The sequence below is a fragment of the Sebastes umbrosus genome, chromosome 20 (genome assembly GCF_015220745.1).
Source record: "Sebastes umbrosus isolate fSebUmb1 chromosome 20, fSebUmb1.pri, whole genome shotgun sequence".
Taxonomy (NCBI): Eukaryota; Metazoa; Chordata; class Actinopteri; order Perciformes; family Sebastidae; genus Sebastes; species Sebastes umbrosus.
Window position 1 is genome coordinate 11,128,775 of NC_051288.1, and position 24,062 is coordinate 11,152,836.

Genomic DNA, 24,062 nt, shown 5'->3' on the forward strand with positions numbered 1-24,062 from the left:
GTGGTGTTCCTTATTTACAGTGGACGTTTATGCAGAAATAAATGCTGCAGCTCCTCCAGACCAACAGAGGTTTCCCGTGTCTTGTGAAGTGACGGGGCTCCGCAGCAAGAAACGTTATCGTCTCCGACCAAAACTCCGGTGTCTACCGTGTTTCCTCTGGCCGCAGTCGGAAGGATGAGGCAGGAAAAGCCAACACAAGGATCAGCAGTGATTCATGGAGAAACATACGTCTGGTCAGCTAATATTACTGCCAAGCAGGTGAAACATAGAGTGACATTGTGGTTTTAGCTGACGTGTGTCACCTCACTGTTTTTGAGCGATGCTCGTTCATGTCTATGTCACAAGCGCGAGCAACAGGACGCTGACTTTCATTGACTTAACGGCCACAGGTGTCGCTGTTAACAAGCAATTTCTGATTCTTACAAACAGTCCCTTTAAGTGTCCCAGTAAGCCATAACACTCTTGGCTGAGTGGATCTGTTTTTGTATTAACAACCACATCTTACTGTGCTTGAGTGTCCTCCAACTATTTCTGCTTTTACATAACATCCACGAAGAAACTAATAACAGCAAATAAAATCATTAGTTATAATATGCATAGCAAGAAGAAAATCAGTAACACGTTAATGGGGTTCTCAGTTATCGATGTAGTTGTATTGATGTAGTTTTCCAACATGATGGCCAGATGTAGCCTCATCCATTTTGTCTATGATTTTTTTGTTGCAATAAAACACATAGCTTGTGGCTGTATTTCAAGCTTAAACTAGGTGTGTCCCAGTCTGATCTGTGGGATGGGGATTGAGGCCATCAAGGCATTTTTAATGGATTATATAAAGCTCAATCTCTTTCCGATCCTTTGTTTGTCATAATCCATTGCGCTCCTTTTAAAACGCTGGAACCTGTTCCTTAACGCCCAGCACTGTGTTGCAAGTAAGTGAACTGCAAGTTAGTGTGAAGCAATTAACAGTAGCCAGTAGTTCCAATTAATGTTTCCCAAACAGACAGCTAGCGTTAGCATGCAAAGCTAGTTTTGGTTTAAAAAAAGAGGTGGTTTTGACTCTATTTCAGTGCCAGTTTACAGGTGGAAAACACCTGAAGTGCTGAATTTGTACTTCAGTATCTTGTTTATGCTGTGGATGAGGATAGAATGTCTTGATCCTGTCTATATCTTTCTCCTGACACATAAGACACACACTTTGTCTCTATGGATACCAATGCAAAACCATTCAACATATCTTATTATGCAACCCTGTCTCCAACAAAATTAGACTCCCATAAAACTAAACTGCATTCTCAATTTAGAGGGAAACTTATTTTCTCCCAGATTACAGTCACAGTTCTGAACAGTTTGAGACATGTGGTTAGCGTTGTAAATTGAAAAAAACAACAACAAAAAAATGCAACAAAACTTGGTTAAGTTTAGTAACAAAACATCATGGTTTGGCTTACACGGCTACTTACTTAAGAAATCAATAATTTGACACAAAAACGGTCCTCCAGAGTCCAACATCAGAACTGCGCCCATAGCAACAGTCTGTTATACATAGCAACGATCTGTTATACATAGCAGTGGTCTGCTATAAAGAAATAACAGACCGTGGAACGCCGTGATTGACCAATCAGAATCGAGTATCAACAAAGCCGTGTAATAAACGTATTTGTGATACGTCAAAGACAAATGTAATCCACGACAAAATACGTTTCCTTCCAAACGTAATTGAGAATGCAGTGTAATAGTATGGGAATTTTTAGGAGACAGGGCTGTATTATGTAGGAAAACACATCCATAAGTACAACTGTACTGACAATAAAAAGGCCAAATTGTGAATTGGCAGTGGGCACCAAGTTGAGTAGGCAGTGACTAAGAAAACTAGGAATGGCTGATGTGTACAAATGAGAGGTTCTGCAGAAATCACCCTGGAACACGAATCAGAGCGGAGCAGCGAAGCCTCCTGGAACACAGTCAACACATTTCACACACGCCAGGGCCTGGAAACAACACGCTGGGGGCTTCCACCTTCATTTAGATGAAAATGGACCTCCTCGAGAGGAAATAAAGCCATTTTTAACTCCCCCCCTCTCACTACGAGTTGGCCTCCCGTAATGTGCCCAGTCAATGGACTGTGGGTTTATTCAACTGCAGGCAGCCCACAGCACAGCCATAAATAATGTAGGGCAGCTCACATGAAACCCTAATCACCATTGTGCTGTCACCCAACAGAGAAGATTGCTTGTTTAATTTACTGCACCGCATCTGTCTCAGTTCTGCCCAATTTAGTTTCACAATTTCAATGGGCAAGTACTCCAGGTATTTATCAATATGCTTTTCATCCAATGCCATGAATCAATAAGGAGGCGATGTTCATGTATCTAAGTCTGTGGGAGTGTTTGTGTGTGCACATGTTTTGGGTGATGGTGTGTACGTGTGCCACGAAGAACAAACAAAAAAAGCTGCAGCTTGTGAAACAACAAAATGCCATCAACCCTCAATAACCAGAGACTCATTATTGCCCATATACAACGCACTTCATTACATTACTATTCCATTAGCATGCAGACATTTGCATATTCCAGTCACCTCTTTACGGAGGCTGTTGATCATAAATGGCAGCCATATGCTGCCTGGTGCGCCATATTACAGAATTATTACTGCGACACAAAAAGCCAAGAAAAATGGAAATCATGTTGACACAGAATGAAGCACAAAACCAATCAAACGATCCGCCGTTATTGATAGTGTGTCACCGTCTCACTGACTGAATGAGTATCATTTACACGAGCTGTGCTTTCTCGCTGACAGACATCTGCAGGCTGAGGCCTAGTTTGCTGGGTGCATTTCTGAGATGCTTTCCTCACAAACACATATACTGTACATGCATTCTATTTATGCATAAAATACAAAAACAACAACAATGTATTTAGCTTTCATAGAAAGATTAATTACTGCTTTATAAACCCACACAAAAGTTAATATAATTAGCTCGTAATCGTTTTTTGCAGCATTGTTTTGAGGGTAATTCTAGCTTGACATCCAGCTGCAAACACTGGAATCCTGTCCTCTAACAGGCGTTGTACCACAACATCTCAGTATGACAGATATTTGGTGCTTCTGCACTGTGATGACAGCCCACATTGGAGACAGAATAAGTAGCAGAGGCTCACTAGCTACATAGACTTGGCGGGCACAAGCCGAGGCAGCAGAGCAGCACGATAACGACGCTATGAGCCGAGCCACTTACGACCAGCTAGTTGTTTCGAGCTAGCTGCAGCAGCAGTGAGAGTGGTATCATCTTTGTTCAGGACCATTATCTCTCCACCGTGGCGTTCACTTCACACTGATAAATGTGGCCGAGCAACTCGAGCTAATGTGCAAGCAGCTGCAGCCGCGGCAGCTGGGTAATACACTGTCAACTGCCACATACGCCCACACAGGAGGCACAATAGAGGGGATTTGTTCCACTGAAATCAGTGTTAAGATGCTTTGGTTTGTTGGGGTGCTTTGAAACTGGACATGGCCGCTGCACAGGAGACTCACGTGTCACGTTGCCTGTAGCAGACTGGGAATGACACAGGATTTGTTTGTTTAAGTCATGTTTTATAGCAAAAATACCAACCATTCTAAGTTGGTATGTGAATATATTTAGCTTTTCTCTGTGTTTATCATTATAAACTGAATATCTTTGGGTTTTGGACTGTTGGTCTCACAAAACAAGACATTCGAAGACAAAAATAATGAGCATATTAAACCAATAATTAAAATAATCGTTAGTTGCACACATAGACTGTGTATAAGAAGTGGACGTAGTCACCGTGACATCACCCATTGGTTTGTGGACTGTCGTTTTGAAGCCTCGGGTTTGGCATTTTGGCCGTTGCCATCTTGGTTTTTGGCCGTCGCCATCGTGGTTTTTTGCAACCAGAAGTGACCCAAGAAGGTGGAGCTAAGTACAACTGAATGCTGAATAAGACATTTTTAGGCGACCAAAAAGGTAAGAATAAACTTTCATGAACTGAAAACACAATATGAAAGGGTTAAAGTTGTAAGACGAAAACACGGACAACGCTGTGGTAGCGACCTGTAAATCACAAGGTAGCCACGCCCTAAAGTATACCCTGCTTTATGGTCTATTTGACTCTAAATGGGACCATAATATACTAAATGAACATCATGCTGTATTGAAGAAGACTTGAAACTAGCGATTGAGACCATAAACTCATGTTTACAATGTTTACTGAGGTAATAAATCAAGTGAGAATAGGCTCATTTTCTCATAGACTTCTATACAATCTGACTTCTTTTTGCAACCAGAGGAGTCGCCCCCTGCTGGCTATTAGAAAGCACTTCTGCTTTGGCTTCAGTCCTCAGACCCGGAGGTTGCTCGCTGGTCTAGAGCTTTTACTGTGAAAGAACGGTAGGATTTGATATGGTCTGTACTACCTTCGTCAAAGTTGATACGAGTAATAATGTCTGCCGTCCTGGTTCAGACTACAGAGCCTCCGTGTTATTGTTGTTTCATAAATATAGGTGCAACTCATTCCGCACAACGTGATTGGTTGATGCCTTTATTCGCGGTGCGAAAGCTCAGAAAATTGAACTCATTGCGGAAAAAAAAATTACGTCACTTTTACGCTGTGTAATATTTGCGTTCTGTGTGAAGGTACTCATGACAGAAACAACAGTTGGAACGAAATAGTGCAAATGAATCACACAAATAGAAATGCCACTGGTGTGTAACGGCCTTAAGACTAAAATTATTAAGTAAATATGAAAAAGAAAATGTTTCATTCTTCTGGACAACCGACCAAAAATCATACTAATGTCATAACTGACAACAGACACACACCTGGCACAGAGCAGTACTGGTATTATCAAGGAGTGCTTAAGGACAGATTGGCTGGTCAGACATCTGTGTAAGTGACACCAGCTATCTGGCTAGCTGTCTGACTCATGGCAGCAGAGGGTTAACTTGGCAGCTCAGCTGTACAGTGCAGCTCTAAAAGGAATATTAACAGCATGTCCCTCAGCGCAGACTGAGAGAGAGAGCAACAGGAAAAAAAGGAGGACGGAGAGAGAAGGAGAGATGGAGAAGAAGGCAAAGGAGCAAAGGGGTGGGTGTGCGAATCCAATTTCCAGTGACAGTGCGCTCAGGATCACTGTTTCAGTGAAAGAACATATCATCTGTCAAAGTTAATGGCAGTGTCCTGGGGAAAATGAAGGAAAATAGAATGGAGACCATTCATTAAGGAGGAGAGGGGATGGGGGGGTCCAATCCACCGGTCTGCTCCACTGTCTCACCGGGAAAATAAATATACACACAAGCCATTATTTGTGCATTTACGAGGTGGCAGTGCAGTCACGATCAAGGGCTGGTTCTCATACTACAGAGATGATATTAGCGCGGATGCCTGAAGAGGAATCTGTGGGCGCGAGCACAGAGCCATCACTGGGAATGAAGAGGTCGGTCTGGCTACCCGGTAGGACGGCTGGCAGGCTAGCTAACAGGCCCGGCCAGCCTGTCTCTCACTCAGAGCTGTGGATGTACTCAGTGGAAGCAATTGATACCATTGTTTTATGGAGAGGAGGGTGGAGGGGGATTAAGGAGCAACAATAGGGCCCTTTCACTGAAAATGTCAGTCGTCACGCCGGGGGACTGTCCGACTGGGCAGAGACACTTTTGTAAAAAGCCAAGGTACAAAATGACTGTGGAAAATAGTATGAAACCCTGTGACGAGTGCAATGAAACAGTGTGACAAGGGGCCAGAGTGTTCCCGTGCCAAATGGTAGAAATGCAATCTCAAAACATGGGACAACAGGCTCGGGGAAACTTAACAACACAGATCATGTAAGATCATGTCAAACAGAAACACAAGGCTTTCAATTTATCGTTGTTTTTGTGCGAGTCTTGAGGAAAACTCTGCAGATATATGTGTCGATGATTTCAAGGTCTAGTACTGAAACACGCGGCAGCTTGAAACACATTCGGAATCAATAACCAGGATAATAGGTTATATGGGTCTTTAGCTCAGCCTCATTAGGAAAAAAGGAGACAAACGTGGCCTGATTCTTCAGGCAAATTAACATAGCGAGCAACCTAAAATATCACAAACGGTGATCCATTCTGGGACATTTTATCATGAGACTACACAACGGAGAGATACAAAGCTCTCTCTCGGAGTGCTTTGATAACCCCACTGGCCTTGGACCTCTTTGAAAATCTCACTCCGAAGGGTTGAGGTGAATATAAAGAGCAAGTTGAAGTGAGGTACCCTGCCGCTTTAAGGCCGGGATGAAACCGAGTTATTCTACCACTCTGACCTAATTGCTATCTCGCTCTCCCGACATGAACACTGGGAGCTGTGCACTCTGACACGTAAAGATTATTTAATACCATCAAAGCCATAAAAAGAGGAATAAAAGGAGGCAGTGCGAAAGAGGGAGGGTAGTTATATTAACCCTTGCGAGGCTGGCAGGGCCGGGCAGTTCAGGGAGCTGCGTGGAAAGCAGCGGAAAGAGAAATCAGTATGCAAAAGCAGGCCTGACTAACTGCCGACGGACGTGAGTGGAGCTCCCACATCCCAACATCACAGCGGCTCCAGAACTTCCCCCTCCAAAAAAAAAAATCCCACTCGGCTTCTTCGGCTACACTCCTGGTATCGGCTCCCACCCTTCTTCTCTCCTGCTTTTCCCACACTCGCCCCAGTCCCTGAGGCAATGACTACGTCATTGGGCACCACTGCCAAACCACTGTAATATCCCAATTTATTTCTACTTATTCTGACTGAGTCGGGGCCTGTTTCATTTAGGTCAAGGCTGGTTTTAGTAACGTAAAGCTACACTGCTCGGTTCGACTGGACTCCATTTGTAGACGTTTCTATCTTAGGCCAAAGATTGCTGACAAACTGAACTATTTGTAATGGCAACAGTAGTAAATTGGCAAACCAACACATGTATACATTAGGGGTGGGGGAAAAAATTTATTCACCTGTGTATCGTGATTTTTTTTTCTGATTTTGAAATGCCAGAATCGATATATTTGCTTCAATTGAGTCCATGCGGAGGTAGAAGGAAGTTACCGCTGTAAATACAAAATACATATATGGAAATAAGATTAATTGGATTATATTCACCAGAAGTATAAAACATTATGTCCCTTATAAATTAAAAAGAAAATACCACTAAATTGGGAGGGAAATGTCTTTTTGGGTTGCTGGAAAAAAATTCATAAATAATGCCTGACAATGACTGATATATTTGACTTCAGGACATCTCTGACTACATACATGCTGGATATCAAACAGTTTACTGTATTAATTTAGATGTTTTCCAAAGTAAAAGTCCCTAGAAGTGTATGATTTTTCCCATGGTCTAGTGTTAAAAAAGTTAACAAAAATCGCAGTAAATCGTAATATTGAAACGCAATACTTAGAAATCACAATACACTTCGAATCGACACCCAAGTATCGTGATAGTATCGAATCGGTATATAGGTGTGTTGTCCCAGCCCAGGTACCCATCAAAACAAAGTCTAAAAAGCTAGCCCACTGGTTTTTCCTACATACGGTGAGTGAAACTCTAATTCTGCAGTGTGTGTGTTTCACTTCACCTACTCTAGAAAGCCACTAGCAGTGAGAATCTGACAGTGTGTGGGTGGGACTGGGTAGAGGTGTTTACCGTTAGGCGAGCGCTGGGTGACATCTCCAGGGTGCCCTGACATTGTGGGGAGCGTGTCTCATCTGTCAGTGCCTGATGAGTTTGTGCTGCGCAGCCTCATGAGTCAGCCCGGCTCGCCAACAACAGGGGAGCAGGTTGCTGCTGTGGCGAGGCTGTGTGTAGACCACGACAGACCAAAGCAAACCAAACCACCTGACACACACTGAGGGCTTTTTCAGAGAAAGCTATGTCCAATGCCAAATGTAGCTAAGGAAATATTTCCTCTTTGCTTCTAATATGCAAAACTTGCTAAATGTGCATTTTCTACTACTCTCCCTGCTATTGGTGGTTTGCGTGTTATTCGGAAAGGATGCTATCTTGTGACTGAGATCAAAACGATTTGCATGAATAAACAATATGATGACCTACTGAGCTGTGTGAATGACACTGTAACACCTGATAGTAACACAGGGAGGGAAAAACACACTGTGCTCGCTCTGTAACTTGCCATGCAACATGAAAATAGGTCACTCAAAACTTCTAAATTCAACATGCAAAGTCAATACTAGTTTTATGCCATTGCTCCACAGAAAAGTAAAAGAAAGATCAGAATCAGCTGGTAGATTGAATGTGAACAATCCAACCAACCTTAAATAACTCCTCACCCTTTATCAAGTATAGTCATTTGTTCCACAGAAAAAAACAAAACATCAAGCGTGACGAATAAATCTGACAGAGCTCGGAGCCACTGAGTCACTACTACTGTGTTTTTAAAGAACAAAAGAGGAAAACAAAGTCCTTTCCAGTGTCATTCACACTTGACTTTACACTCTGTAAAGCAGAGGAAGGAAAGGGACATTGCGAGGGAGAGGGGGCAAAGCGAGTGTGCCACCGCCACCACGATGATGACACATTTAGTGCCCTGTGAAGCCGAGGCGTGCGAGACCTTTAACTGGCACCATTCACACGAGGAGAGAACCAACTTCCTGCTGACGCTTGTCGGAGAGGGTTGACAGTATCACAGACAAACACACCGCCTTGTGCTGCATAAAAGAACGCTACTGCCTTTTAACAAACAAAGTACAACACTTAGCAGTTTAACATTTTTAAAATACGTACGCTAAACTCCTGGGCTCTTCAGTTTTGAATATATTGTTGCAAGAAACAATGCTAAATCATCAACACTGCTGTCAACAACGATTTGAGGATATCATTTCTCCAAAACTTTCTCACTATGTTAGATCTTAAAGGGATAGTTTGGGTGTTTTGAAGTGGGGTTGTATGAGGTACTTATCCATAGTCAGTGTATTACCTACAGTAAATGACGGTCGGCACGCCCCCAGTTTGGAGAAACAGACAGGAGTTACTGGCACGGTAGCAAAGCAATGTGCTGCTGTGGACAGGGCCGGCAGAAAAACATATTTTAGCCACCTTAAAGAAAGGCCCACCTAAAAACAAAAAAGAATCTGCATCAATTTATATTTGGAATATTTTCACCGCTTTATCTTGCCACAAAACAGCTCTTTCTGACATGGAACTGAAGCTGTTATCTGTGCTCTCTTCAAAGCCACAAGACTCCTTTGACAAAAACTGTCATTTTACCCCGCCGAACACAGAATTTGCTGGTCTACCGCTGCTTCAATCAGTTAGTTGTTTGGGCTACTGAGTGACTTTGGTGAATCCGAACTAACCCATTAAAACACCATAGACACACAATAAAACGAATAACTCCCCGATCGAGGCAGTGGTAGATCAGCAAATTCTGTGTTCTGCGAGGTAAAATTACTGATTTTGTCAATGGAGTCTGGTAGGTTTGAAGCGAGCATAGATAACTGCTTCAGTTCCCCCATGCAAAGGATAGATAGATGGATTGACTTTAGGGCTGTCTGACGGCAAGGTAAAGCAGTAAAAATATTCTAAATATAGCATACACTTAAACTGATATTGATTTTTTTAAGGTGTGCTTTTTTTTTACGTGGCTATAATACGATTTCTGCCGGCCACAGCAGTACATTGCTTTGCTCCCGTGCTTGTTCTCCTGTTTGCTTCTCCAAACTGGGGGTGTACCGACCGTCACCTATTGTAGGTAATACACTGATATGGATAAGTAGCTCATATAACGCAACTTCCAAACACCCAAAATATCGCTTTAACATATGAGATTTACTTGAATGAATGCCAACATCATACCTTTCAGATAACCTCATTTCTACCACAGAGACAGGAACTATATTTTTAGAACTCAACGATGGGCATCACATGGTGTCACAAGATGGCTAGACAACAGATTAAAACAGTTATAATAAACGTCTAAAGGTTATTATCAAAACTATTATCATATGTGACAGTTTATGTAACAGGGCAGGTAAACAATACTGCGGTTAGCCCAAGCCTTCCCAATTACTGCGGTGGCACAACTATTAACTGTGAATCACACCAAGAGAGGATGTGACAGGGTGGGAAAACCATCAGACACACCAAATTTCCCACCGAGCGTCTCTGCCTCTAATGCATCTCGCTCTGAATGTCACAGGTTGTCACAGGAAAAGGGCATCTTCCTCTTCCAGCCCCACCCAACACACACACACACACACAAATCTGCACTGCCATGTCTGCAGCCAGCATCATAAATCTGTAGCGTCATAAAACATCATTCAACAAATCACGCCTGTGCCAAATGCATAAAGTGCTTAAAAGATTACTCAAATAAAAGGAAACATGTAGGAAGTACTTGTTAAGAGTCATAAATGGAGGGGTAATGCTTGCACTGTAATCTTGTGGTTTTCACAAGACAACATTTTACAAGATCACACTGATGACTTTTCTGATGCTGCAGGGTATGTAACTCAAAATATTATAGCACAGTCACTGACATTTAATTTTTTGCTGAGGATCCAGACACCTCAACTTGACAGGGGTTAATCAGGGGTGTTAACAAATTAAGGGAGATATCCGTCAGTTTTGCAGAGGCACTTGAAGGCACCACTTTCAGAGGAATGCAGTGCAATGTGTGTGTGTGTGTTTGGGTCATCAAGTTTGCAGCTCCAGCATTAGAGCACATCAGAGGAATGCAGTGCTGTGGTTGCCCCTCTGTGAGCCTGTTCATCCATTTACAGCACACCGAGGAGAGAGAGGAAGTGAGCTCCTGATATGATCGACAATACAAGTACACCATGCACTAGGGCAAAGTTCACTCTTTCCATGCGTAAAAGTAGCCCAATATGGATCAAAATAAGCCTCTAAAACACATATTTCTCCACATTCCTCAGTCCTGACGTTGCAAAAGCAAAACAAGTGTGTACAGACAAGAGCATTGCATGCTTTTAACTTCACATATTGGCACTTTTTTTTAAAAATACCAAGCATTAATTGACTAAACAGTGCAGAAATGTGTCCTGTGTCTTTTACAAGCTAACTGTTAACACTGAAGGAGCAGCCAAAGCAAGACGTCCAAAAACACCCATATTTCTCCACATTCAAAAACACAAACAAGTGGGTGCAGACAAGAGCAATGCATATTTAACTTCACATATTGGCACTTTTTTTAAATGCAAAACATTAGTTATAGCTCTGTTAATTACCTAAACTGTGCAGAAATGTGTCCTCTGTCTTTATAAGCTAACTGTTAGCTCCGCATGCTAGCCGCCCTAACAGAGACGTCCTCTCCACTTGAATATAACACAATATTATCTCCTAGCAACAGTTACGTTCTTGTCTTTTGGTTGCCATGACTTCGCAACTTGAAGAGAGTTCTCCGTTTAAAAACGTGCGTATTTATATCACCACGCGTGATGCATTCAAAGCCCTCTCCAGGTGGAACAGTTAAACACGGTACCTTCATGTTGTTATAGAGGCTTTGGAGAGACATGCTGTCAAATGTTGACAAGCTGTCAATGTGCAAAGTGGATGGTATAATAATACCTGTGGACCTGTTGACTCCTCCTCTCCTCGGTGCTCTCGGTGGAAGTTGAGCCGCCGCGGCGCAGCTGGATTATTTCTCCTCCGTGTGGTACTCTCTCTCTTTGCAAAAGTTTTCTGCCGACTCACACAATCTGCAAACGGTGTCTCTCACGTTGTTCCGAGTGACGTTAACGAACCCTCTCACCGGTGAGCCCGTAAGGTAACGTTAATAAGAGACAGGAGAGACGTTTTTCTAGAGAGCGGGTAAGTTTGGCACCGCTGTTGTGAAGGCAACCATTGCAGTCACGTTCTGTGGATGTGAAACCCGACACCAGCTCTCTGTGGCCACGCCCCCTCTCTGCTGCTTTCTGGGGGCCAGTCCTCAACACACAGAAAAAGTGGATGTCCTGCTGCTGCCTCCAGATGTGCTCAGGGCTCTGCTCACATGTACTATATGTGGTGTACAACAAAATACATGTTATCAAGAGCTCGTTATCCTTAGAACATTTTAAAAGGAAATCATCATCACATTTAATTAACCCTCCTGTTGTCTTCCCGTTGACCATGCAACTTTTGTCCTCCCGGGTCAAAATTAACTCGGTCTGGTTTGACTTTTTATAAAGCATACAGTATAAACTATCACCCAGTTCTGTGTTACACCTTTTTTGGCCAACTTCATTCCTAATTATTAAGTTTTACACGTTTTGGGGGGAAATTAAGGTTAATAAACCTAATTTCCGTGAAATTCTACCGAATTTTTTAGTATAAAAGAAAAGCAGATATTGTGAATTATTTTGACTAAAGTTGTTATCAGAGGAACATAATGTTGATGTATTATCACATACTGGTATATGTATCTGTATATGTATATGTATCTGAAAACGGGTCAAATTTGACCCGTTTTCAGACTTCATCATATCATAAATATGGATTTTTTTAATCTAATTGCCCCAAAGTAATATGGATGGTTGCCCACTGTGGTCTTTGCAAAAAAATATATATATATTGACCACTACTTTCGTTGAATTGTGGGTGTTTTATTCAAATCTAGACTAAAAGTTTACATATACCAGTATGTGATAATCCATCAACATTATGTTCCTTTGATAATAACTATAGTCAAAATAATTCATATCTGCTTTTTTTCCCCTTTTTTTATTTGGTATTTATTTCACTGAAATTAGGTTTATTAACCTGAATTTCTTTTTTAACATTACATTATGTAAACATGTTCTAGAAACACATAATACAAGTATGAACCTGAAAATGAACATAATATGGGACCTTTAAATCTTTAAGTTCAAGCCACCTGGACTATTGCTCACCTGTATGGTCCTCTGCATCGGAAAGTGTGCTGAGGAAATTACAAATTGCCCACAAACAAAGCTGAAGGGCTAGTCTTACGTTGCCCCATAAAAACGAACACAGACAGCATCATAAACTATCATGGTTACCAGTAGAGAAAAGACTCGCGCCTTAAGCACAGTAACATTCTTTAGTAACAGCATTTATTCCACTAAACCCGACTTTTTATACAGTGAAATTACATAATGCAGAGACGTTAACAGTCATTTCACTATAACAGCAGGTGATAGCCAAATCATGTTACCTCACCCAGAATCGAATGCCTTAAAAAAGACAATTATCGTGCCATCAAACATTGGAATAGTTGCCCTCTTTACATCCGTCAATCCTCTAGCAAATCCTCATCCTCATTCAAATACCATCTAAGAATGCATTACTTAAGCAGCTGATCGATAGTCCAGTGTTGGTTAATGTATCATTTTTGTTCTTTTTACCTGATAATGGACCTTGAGGCTAAATAATTGTAGATTATGTAAATTAATGTAAAAATTAATATATGTTGGCAAAATTTTAATGACAACTTTTTTTTATCGTTATTTTTAAATATAAGGTAGTTAAAAGTGAATATGAGTTGAACATAGCGTAACACAATTATGATGTTGTATATCGTATGTATATAGTAAATATAATGTACTTGATTTCAGACCCCAGGAAGACTAGCTGATGCCATTGGTATCAGCTAATGGAAATCTTTTTTAAATAAATAAATATGCTTCATTACCAAAAGCAAGGACTAATGCAATCAAACAAACGGTCACGTACCGAGCTATGAATTAATGGAATTTGCTACCTAGACATATCGCACAAGAAAACAGTAAAATTCAATTCAACATTTTAGTAAAACACGTTAGTTTGGCTGAGTTTTGAGCAATTTGTGAATATACTGTGAGTTGTATTACATCTGGTGGATGTGGAGGGGCTGTCTGAGTCAGTGGACCGGAAATTCTGGGGTGAAAAGGGCTATATCTCAAGTAGTCTACTTATTTCTTGTAGGATGTATGATATGATTTGCAATAACTGCAGGACAATGAAGTGTAACGGACTATTTAAATTTTTTCTTATTGTCAGGAGCTTGTCTTGTCTGTTTTTCAGTCTTGTGCAGTTTTATTCTGCATTGTTATGTTATATTATTCTGTGTGAGTGTTCTTGTCTGTTTATTCTTACACTGTCACATTGTATGTGTGTTTGTGGACCCCAGGAAGAATAGTTGCTGCAATGCTATAGCTAATGGGGATCTTAATAAACTAAACTAAACTCTAAAATGCACAAAACTCCCTTTTCTATTCTCAGTCTGGCAGCCAAAAGACTCAGTTTCTGAAGTTGCCAAAGAGCTAACTTTATACCCAACCTTTATTGTGCGGTTAAAGTCAATGGGGTCTCCAGCAGTGAATGTGTGATTATGTAACTTTTGATATTTCAAAAGCAATTCAACCAGCTTGCAACAGAGCGTGTAGCGAGCCAAAGATACTAAAATAACAATTTTACACAAGCCTCAAAACATGTGGAATTTTGGCACATAAATCATTTAAGTGTTTTACTTTTGCGAGGAAAATTGCATTCTGAATATAATGCGTTCATTATACAACCACTGAGACATAAGAACTTATATGCTGCACATTTCAGACTGTTGTAGTAATAATGCTTCACCCCCCCCCCAAACTACATCTTTCATCAATCATGCATGATGTAGTTCTTTTTATAGAACTTTTCCCTATTTTGTCAAGCCTTAAACCTGCAGTAGGCAGAAGGTTTTTGGCATCATCGGGCAAAAAATCCATAATAACCTTTCAGCATATTGTAATTCAAGTGTTCTGAGAGAAAACTAGACTTCTGCACCTCCTCATAGCTCTGTTTTCAGGCTTTAAAAAAATCTAGCCCTTGACGGGAGACTTTGGGCAATCGCAGGTCATTTCAGAGAGAGCGCTCCTATTGGCTGTTCATTCAACTGAGGCAGCTGTCAATCACTCGCGAACTCCAATCAAACGGTCAAACTAGGCAGCACTGATCAAATATGAATCAATATTCTGTTACTGTAATGCCTATTTCTCCCCTCAAATGTTTTCAGAATCATCTTGTAGTGTACTGTTTAACTGTAAAATGAGAAAGTTTGCTCCCGCTGGTGGGCAATGCTTAGTGTTTCCTCAACTGAGGAAAGTTGAGGACAAACTTTCTCATTTTACAGCCTAACAGACAAGAGGTTTCTGAAAACAGAGGTTTCTGAAAACATTTGAGGAGAGAAATAGGCATTACAGTAACAGAATATTGACTCATATTTGATCAGCGCTGCTTAGTTTGACCGTCTGATCAGAGTTTGCGAGTGATTGGTTCTGATTGGTTGTTTTCCTCCGGTCTGTGAACTCTTGCAGATGCCATCAGGAGCTCTGGAGGACACCGGAGGACACCGGAGGACACAGAGGCACATGATTTTTTTTTTTTCAGATTACCTGTCTCATAGACGACTGTCAGAATATAGTGACAGTTTTATAAAAATAACTTTTTTTTAATCTAATTTGCTCCAATTCCATCCCCTGCAGATTTAACTGAGATGAATAAGAACTTTTATGCTGCACATTTCAGACTGTTTCTAATAATAATGCTTCACCCCAAAACTAAATCTTTCAATCATGCATGATGTAGTTTTTCTTAAAGCACTTTTCTCTATTTTGCCAAGCCTTAAAAGCTAAAATCAACTTATAAATTGTCAACTCTATATCATCGCTACGGGACACCAGAGAAACTGGAGAATTGTCTGATTTTATTCAAATATGCATCATTTGTATAAAACTTTAAACAATCTGGCCTTTGCTCCGTTGCGTGACTGTGCCTCCCTGTCCTGCTGAGAACACCATTAAAGGCTCTAAAATATCCTCCATCACAGATTGTACCGTACCCTTTTGTCACACTGCACTTGGTCAGTCAGCTCCTACTGAAAAAACCCAGCACTCAGAGGAACTCTCTGCCAGGTCACATAAAGAGCTGCAGCTCTTTTTTAAATTAAAGACAAATTATACATCAGCAACCCAACTATGTGCTCACTGACTCTGCATTTTCACTTCTATACTAAACACTTTGTCTGATTTTTAAATGTTTCTATAATTTACATTTAATAGATGTGCAATATATGTGATGATGTCTTTGTTATTACTCTTTTTTATGACGGATGCCTGTGTGCATGTTTTTAATTGTGCCTGCATGTGAAAATTAGCCCTGAGCTTGGTTTGTTTTAACAGCTGGTACAATTTATGTGATGCTACATGACTCATTAAAGAAATTAAATAAAATGAACCAAGAAAGCTCACAAACCAAATTGTTTCTGTAATATGTAAGCAATCGTTTAAGACAAAACTAGTGTGCGTGTGTGCATGTATATACATATGGCTCAAATTAATTGGTAGCAAATTTGTTAAGTAATCATTTATAGCTCCAAAAACATGAAAAATTCTCACTTTTATTTATATTATCAATAAAAACCCTTTAGATTTTTCAGCTGATGAGACAAATAGTCATTGGTTGATTTTTTTTAGATGTCAACTGAAGCTCCAGTAATGTGTGAAAATTGGTATTTGACTTTATTTACACAGTTTGTATGAAAATAATTGGTTAAGCAGTTATTATCATTATTATTATTATAATAAAAATAATTTGATCAATAATTAAAATAACTGTAATTTGCAACATTGAAGGCAGGGTTGGTAATCTTTAGAAACTAGAAAGAGTACACTAGATTTTTTAAAATGATCCAACTGAAAAATCCAGCCCAGTGTTGCCAACTCTTTTCCAATTAAAGTAGCTAGCAGCACTAGCTCCAAAAGTCCCTAAATCTAGCGAGAAAGTCGCCAATTTGGCAACACTGATAGTCTGTCCCTTCTTGTGGAAGACTCCAGTGACGCGCAAGGAGTGCACGGGCAGAGTCCACGCAGGCAGGCAGGTAGGTAGGTAGGTAGGTAGGTAGGTTGGTAGGTAGGTAGGTAGGTAGGTAGGTAGGCAGGCAGGCAGGCAGGCAGGTAGGTAGGTAAGTAGGTAGGTAGGCCATCCAATCATTTCATTTGGGTCAGAAGAAATAATTGAACCAGTTTATTTCAGTCCTGCGACAGCCACAGATACTGGATTTCTTTTCTATTTTTTAGTCAGAGCATTTGATTTATTGATTGCTGTCAGGATGTAATGAGAATTTCAACAAATATAACAAAAATGTTTTTCTAAAATATTTACCAACTTTACCTTTAATATTCCCATACTCAAGTTTGTGTGTGCACACAGGTGTGGATACAGTAGAAGGCGCAAAGAGGTGGCTGCATCCGTGTGTTTGCGTGCGAAGGGGTTGTGTGCCGAGGTAGAGCCCAGGTTCCCTCCTGTCTCTCAGATATGACTGCTACACTCAAATAGCTTTCCGCCCCAAAAAGCAAAGTTTTATGACAGGTGGCAGATGTGAAACCCCTTGTCCCACATGATTGGACAAAAGGCCACGAGACAGCTAGTGACATGCTTTGCCTCCACCGCGTTTACCTTCTCGGCTGCTTTTCATCTTTTCCTGGGAGCGCTGACACTGCTACAGAGAGAGAGTGCGAGTGACAGTATCCTCCTTGTTTCCCCTGTTGCCTTTAAGGCTTTCTTACACAAAAGCTGTGAGTGGCACTAAGCTGTGTCAGTTGTCACACATCAGCACACAAGTGAGGAATGCAGTGCTGGGGGGCGGGGGGTAGGGAGGGGGCTGGTTGTGACATGGGACACACAGGCATGCGAGTAACCATGGACTGAGGGAGTCATCAGATGCTAAAAGTATGAACTGGTGGAAGTAGCTGCTGTCATAACAGAATAGTTGAAGAGAGGGAACTGTCTTATTTCACTGCCATCTGACAGGTGGAGCTGAGGCCCAGCATGCATGTGTGTGTGTATAGCATGTGTTCATGCAGACTGGATGGGCTCGTTCACTAAACTGCAGTGTGGGGATTTGTATTGTGTAGCGTTGTGTTTCCCCTCTACATATCTCTAGGTTGGATCGTAAGGCCTCTGGGGTCTCCTTAGCCCAGCTGCATCCTCCACTTGTAGCCAGGTTTACACTGGAAGTTACTGCAGTTGAATCTTAATGGCTTACCAGCCCAGTACAGCTCCTTCGCTATACTCTGAGATACAAATATAGAGTGCGTTTGAGCATGTACTGTACAGCCGGGAGGACACGGCAAGCATGGTGAAAAGCCATGTGATGCATGTTCCATTTCATGCTTTACATAGCCTCCCTGTGTGCAAAGCAAAACCTTCAGCATGTCAGGCTCGACACAGCGGCTTGGAAGGCATTAGTTTTGTGTCTGGCTATACTGTACGGAGACAGAAAATCAGAGTTTGGACATGCTTGGAAGATCCAAGATTTCTAATGCCGCCCTCTCCATTTTCAAGACTTTCAAGGAGACAAGCCTGACATTGACATGAAGGATTATGTACAGTATGCATATAGAACGTCTGCCTATGCTTTTGGATAGTAGAATACTTACCACTGACTAGTGATCTTCCAGTGGTTCCCAAGCTGAGGGTCAGAATCCTCCCAAGTGGTCAGACAATGTATAAGGGGGTCCTGAGTTGAGTAACAGGATCGTAAAACAAATAAAACTCCACAGACTACATACAATCCTGCAAATTTTTCTACACTGTCCCATAATGTTAGCTTTTTTTGTCATTGGTACTTAGATTTTTATCATTTTACCAATTTAAGCCTCTGAAAATTATCTGAATAGAGAAAGGGAAATAAAAATCATGAATGGTGACATATACAGTAGGCATTGTTTAGCTTTTTTAAAGGAAAAGTTTTGGGGCATAGGTTACTTTGCTTTCTTGCAAGCTGGTTAGCTTAGCAAAAAGATTGGAAACAAGGTGAAACAGCTTGGACAGAGCCAGACTAGCTGTCTCTATGCTAAACTAAGCTAAGCTAACCAGCTGCTGGTGGTAGCTTCATATTTACTGTACAGAAATCAAACTCTCAGCAAGACAGCGAATAAGCCCATTTCCCAAAATGTTCTTATTCCTTTAAAGGACCAGTGTGTAGGATTTAGTGGCATCTAGTGGTGAGTTTGCAGATTGCAACCAACTGAATACCCCTCCGCTTACCCCTTCCGTCTCAAATTTTCTCATTTTACAGCTAAACAGTACACTACAAGATGATTCTGAAAACATTTAAGGCGAGAAATAGGCATTAACGTAACATAATATTGATTCATATTTGATCAGCGCTGCCTAGTTTGACCGTTTTGTCGGATTTCGCGAGTGATTGACAGCAGCTGGACAGCAGACCTCAGATCAGCTCTTACTGCTTGTTTTCCTCCGGTCTGTGAAATCTTGCAGATGCCATTAGGAGCACCAGAGGACAGCGGAGGACACAGAGGCACAGGATTTTTTTCAGATTTCCTGTTTCATTTACTACTGTCACGATATAGCGACCGTTTTATAAAAATAACTTTTTTTTAATCATATTTGCTCCGATCTCGCCTACTTCAGCTTTAAGAGGCACAACATTCAATATTCTCAATGACCTCACAGAGCTGCCTTAATCCTGTGATCCCCTCCTATGAAAACCATAACATAAAATAGTCCCTTTAGATGGTCATTGTTACAGGACTGCAGAGGAGTGTCTCTCTCATGTTTCATTTTACAAGGCACCTGGTGAGCCCCCTGGCAGGTGCTCAGTTTCCGCCTCTAAACATCGGCTGCCTATTTACTGTCCACTGTGAAAATCCAGTGCTATTTCCGAAGTGTGGTAACATTAGCCAGCCTGGTCAGTGCTTTCACCCTCAGCGTGGGGCCACATACCACATGTCATGGCCTGGTTCGCAGAGAAAAAGAGAGGGTGACGGAGACAGGCAGGGGGCCCCCCTCCTCTGGTGTCGCCCACGCCCAACAGAAACATTTCCAGGTCCCCAAATGTCAGCGGACAATTACAGCGAGGCGTCTAACGCGCCGGGGCAACATGAGAGCCCAGCGGCCTGACGTCAGAAAGGCCGGCAGTCTACCAGCCTTTCTTGGGTATGCATTAGGTGTAAGAGAGAGAACCGTGAAGGTGCCAAGACTTGTTGGTCAATCACCATCCACAGGCCTTTGGCTTTTAATTCATCCAGCCTGCCGCTGCCTTCTTAAAACCACATATTTATTTGGAACTCCCGGCTGCCAACCATTCATCACTCCGCGACTCCCCTTTATTAGCTTGTCATCCACACTAGAGTGTAACGGTGAAACCGTCGAGCAGCCACCATAGAAAACGCTTCATGGCGAAGCTGAAGGTTAGACGACTGGGCTTAGTAAAAGAGCCCTTCTGAAAATATCACAAATAAAAATGAAGCTATCACACCACTTGAGCGCTCAAAAGAAGCGACCCCCGCCAGGAGTTGAATGTGCCACCCGTGTCTGTAAGTGTGTCGGGACAGGCGTGCTGAAAAGCTACATAGCTTTCTCGTTGGTTCGCTTCATGGCGCTAGGTTGTGAAGAATAAAGAGCGAGGGGGGAGAAAGCGAGTGCAGATGAGATTGTATCAGGCGCATGGAAACAGTTAGTCGAGCCCCAAAGCCTCCTTTGAACTGCAAGAAATGGCAAGAAACAGCGTTCACTCTGAGCACATTCGAATAACATGCCACCAACATGCAAGGGGACGCCGAAGTTTCCACACCACCCGGCGCTGCCACACACGGTGACAGCCCAGCAAACCCACCCACGTCTCTTCCTAATCTCACCTGCAAGAGAGAAAACCCATTATACAGTTTAATGTTCTCTTTCTCATTTTTTCCCCTCCTGGCGAAAAAAAAAAAAAAGATGATTTTTCAAACCTCTGACAGCCGAGCCTTTCGCAGGATTTAGTCCATCTGAAAACATGTGGTAAGCCTTGTGGAATGTTTCAAATGATTCCCAGATGTGGGCCGCAGACAGGTTTAACCCATTCTTTTCCCGCTACAGCGGCAGGGAGGAGGTACAAAGGAGGGCCTTGCCGGGAGAAAGCCAGAGTAATATCAAAAAAAACTTTTATCCCTCTCCGTCGATTTTTGTTACTTTCAAAGCATTAGGGCTCACTGAACTGTGGCTTAATGTAATTTGCCGTAAAGCTAAAAATGGAAGTCCTTTTATGCTGCATTACCCAAGAATAAAGAACGCAAGAGCGCTGCTTTTTTCCAGATGACTCAGCAATCGCAGGGACCTGGCAAAGTAAAAGAAAACACCTTTGGGGACAATTCATATTCCCGACATGGTTAACTTCTCCCTGCGTTGCTCAACAGACTGTTTTTTTGGCCTTTTTTTCTCCCCCTGCAAAGCAACCTGCAACAAATCAGAACATTTCTCGTGTATCAGCTCGAGCAGCAACCGGGCAGAGAGAGCTTTGCCGATGCCATATAAAAGAAAAACAAGCTTACTTAATGCTTCACTTGAACCTCATCATCATTGTTTACATGGTTCGATTAAGCCGGGACTCAAAACTGGATCGTTTTTATGAAGGACGTCGTTGTAACACTCCCAAAGATGGCGGTTTTGATGAGATAGGGAGGAAGGTAACAGCAGAGCCAAACTACTAAACGGGGTGGAGAGAGTGAGCCGCTTGATATCCTATGAGCAACAAACTCAAGTGACCCCATTCCCTGTTCTCCCCCTCTCTATCTTCAGCTCTGTCGTTCCCTCCCTCCGCCTCTTTCTTTCTCTCCTTCCCTCCATACTTCCCCCTCTCTCACCAGCCTAGCCAACTGTGAAGCAGTTGTCCAACACGCCCGTCAGCCAGCATGTTGGACTGAGTCCCATTATACACAATCATAACAGACAGAAAGCAGACAACTGATAGAATTGCACTAAAATTGCGGGCAGAGGAGAGTGGCAGGCCGTCACTCTCTGGCAGCGAGTTGGTGAGCAGGCAGAGAAAGGTAGAGGAGAAGGAGGGAATAGTCTTGTGCTATGAGGCACTTAGCAGGATACCATAGGCCATATGAGGCCAGAGCAGGCTGGGAAAGATTGTTACTGCTTTGAGCTTCCACATGTGAATGCACCGCAAAACCCCCTCTCCCTTTTTTTTTTATGCCTCCCTCCCACAAGCCTCCCTAAGGAAAGACCAGCGTATTAAAAGAAGCACAAACAACTGCCAACTCTGAATTCTGCTTTTTATTTCTGAAGGGGAATCAAGCGTGCTTTTTGCTGCCTTAGCTGTGCAGTGTTGCAAGCAGCCTGATGCTCTGGTCACCTATTAAGACAGAACAAGTTTTTTAGGCCTGGGACCACGTCCAGAGGGGATTAGGTTAAATGCGCGATAGGGTCATATTTGTGTACCTTTCATTTCCACCTCTTCCCATCAAATATCCGCTCTTCTTGTTATCGCGTAGAGGAGGTGGAATATGCACGAGAAAGCATTCGACACCAAGTGCTGGATATCAAAAACTAAGACAACAACCACTGTGAGTTCATATCAAGAAATAGTTTTTACATTTTGGGAAGTCACATGTGAAGATCTATACCACTTTCATGTCTGTGCATTAAAAGGTACAGTTTGTAGGATTTGGCAGCATCTAGTGGTGTGGTTGCAGATTGCAACCAACTGAGTATCCCTCTGCTCACTCCTTCCTTTCCAAGACAGCTGTAACGTAAGCCGCCGAGTGCAAAACAGTGGTAACGCTGTTCACTTCGCTCAGAGGCCATCCTTATCGTAATAACACTATTTTAGGAGCAACGGAAGACAGACGGCGACTGGCGGTACCACAGTTTTGCACCCTGCGGCTCAAGTTACCGCAGTTTCACAAGCGTGTCAGAGAACTACGGTGGCCTTAAGGTAACGTAAAAATGTGAAAGGCTCTCTCTAGAGCCAGTGTTTGGTTTGTCCGTTCTGGGCTACTGTAGAAACATGGCGAAGCAACATGGCAGACTCTGTGAAGAGGGCCCGCTCATTATGTAGATATTAAGAGCTCATTCTAAGGTAACGATGACACAATGATTCTTAGTTTCGGGTGATTATACACAAATCAAAACATAGTTATGAATATTATATTCCATTTCTGCTAATAGATCCCCCGAAATGTTACACACTGGTCCTTTAAAGCTAGAGCTGGGAGTTGATTAGCTTAGCTTAGCATGAAGACTGGAAGCAAGGGGAAACAGCTAGCCTGGCTAGCCTCAAAGTTTAAAAAAATAAGCCTATCGGCACCTCTAAATCTCACTAATTAAAACAATCAAATCACTGTGAGGTTACCAGGCAACCAGAACAGACTCCAGGAAGTCACTGCACCCGGCCGCTGGTCACCAACAAATTGTTTCAGCACTTAACTTCCTGTTTTTACATTTCTATTTGTGTGCATTTTAAAACAAACGAGACACATTCATTACTGAGCTTTAAAAGGTGCTTGTGGGCAGATTTCTGAACTTTGAGAGCTAGATTAGCTGTTTCCTTCTACTGTCAGTCTTTATGCTAAGCTAAGCTAACAGTCTCCTGCCTGTAGTGACCGTACAGACATGATATTGGTATTGATCTTCTCGTCTATCTCTCAGCAACAAAGAAAATGAGAGATATATTTCACAAAATATTGAACTATTCCTTTAAAGCCAGCTTCTAAGCCAAACAAACGTGTCTCGTGCTGATGTCATGTCACGCAACATGAAGGAGACTTCCCACCTGGCAACCTCCATGCTGCACAGCGCCTTTATACGTCGCACATAAGGTTATGTTACACCCCCCCCTCCCTCCCGCCGCGTCTCCCATTTTGGATCGTCGGGGTGCCGGTCGCCAGCATGTTCCCCTTCCCAGCATCTCATCAGAGGAAACCCAGAGAGTATGTCCCTTTAATTAGACCGCCCGTGAAAATAATGGCGCATTAATGACATTTCTATGGAGGCCAATGAGCTGGAACAACAGAGGAAAGACTAAATCACAAATCAATTCCAACAAATGTAATTAAGGCTTAATTAGCCTCCAGGGTGTCACTGGAACGCCACAGAGGGGATGATGTGGAGGAAGAGAGAAAGAGAGGGGAAGTGAAAGAGAAATTTAGAGAAAGTGAGATCGTCATGGGTCACAAAAGCAACGTCCGCTCTTTAACCTGCTGCATGTAACAATCATGAACGACATGCTGTATTCATCGCGCATCACGCTTTGACTTAATGCTCTGGAGCATTGCATCTCGGCTTTGATTAAAGTCATAAAAAAC

General features: G+C 42.2%; 1 protein-coding gene across 6 annotated transcripts in view; it reads right to left on the reverse strand.

The window, feature by feature from the left end:
- Positions 1-11,978, reverse strand: part of raraa (retinoic acid receptor, alpha a) — a 167,180-nt gene extending 155,202 nt beyond the window's left edge. For all 6 annotated transcript variants that reach the window (XM_037754392.1, XM_037754390.1, XM_037754389.1 and 3 more), the window contains exon 1: positions 11,572-11,978. The gene's annotated coding sequence lies outside the window, so the exon portion shown is untranslated. The remainder of the gene's footprint in view (positions 1-11,571) is intronic.
- Between the last annotated feature and the right edge of the window lie 12,084 nt (positions 11,979-24,062).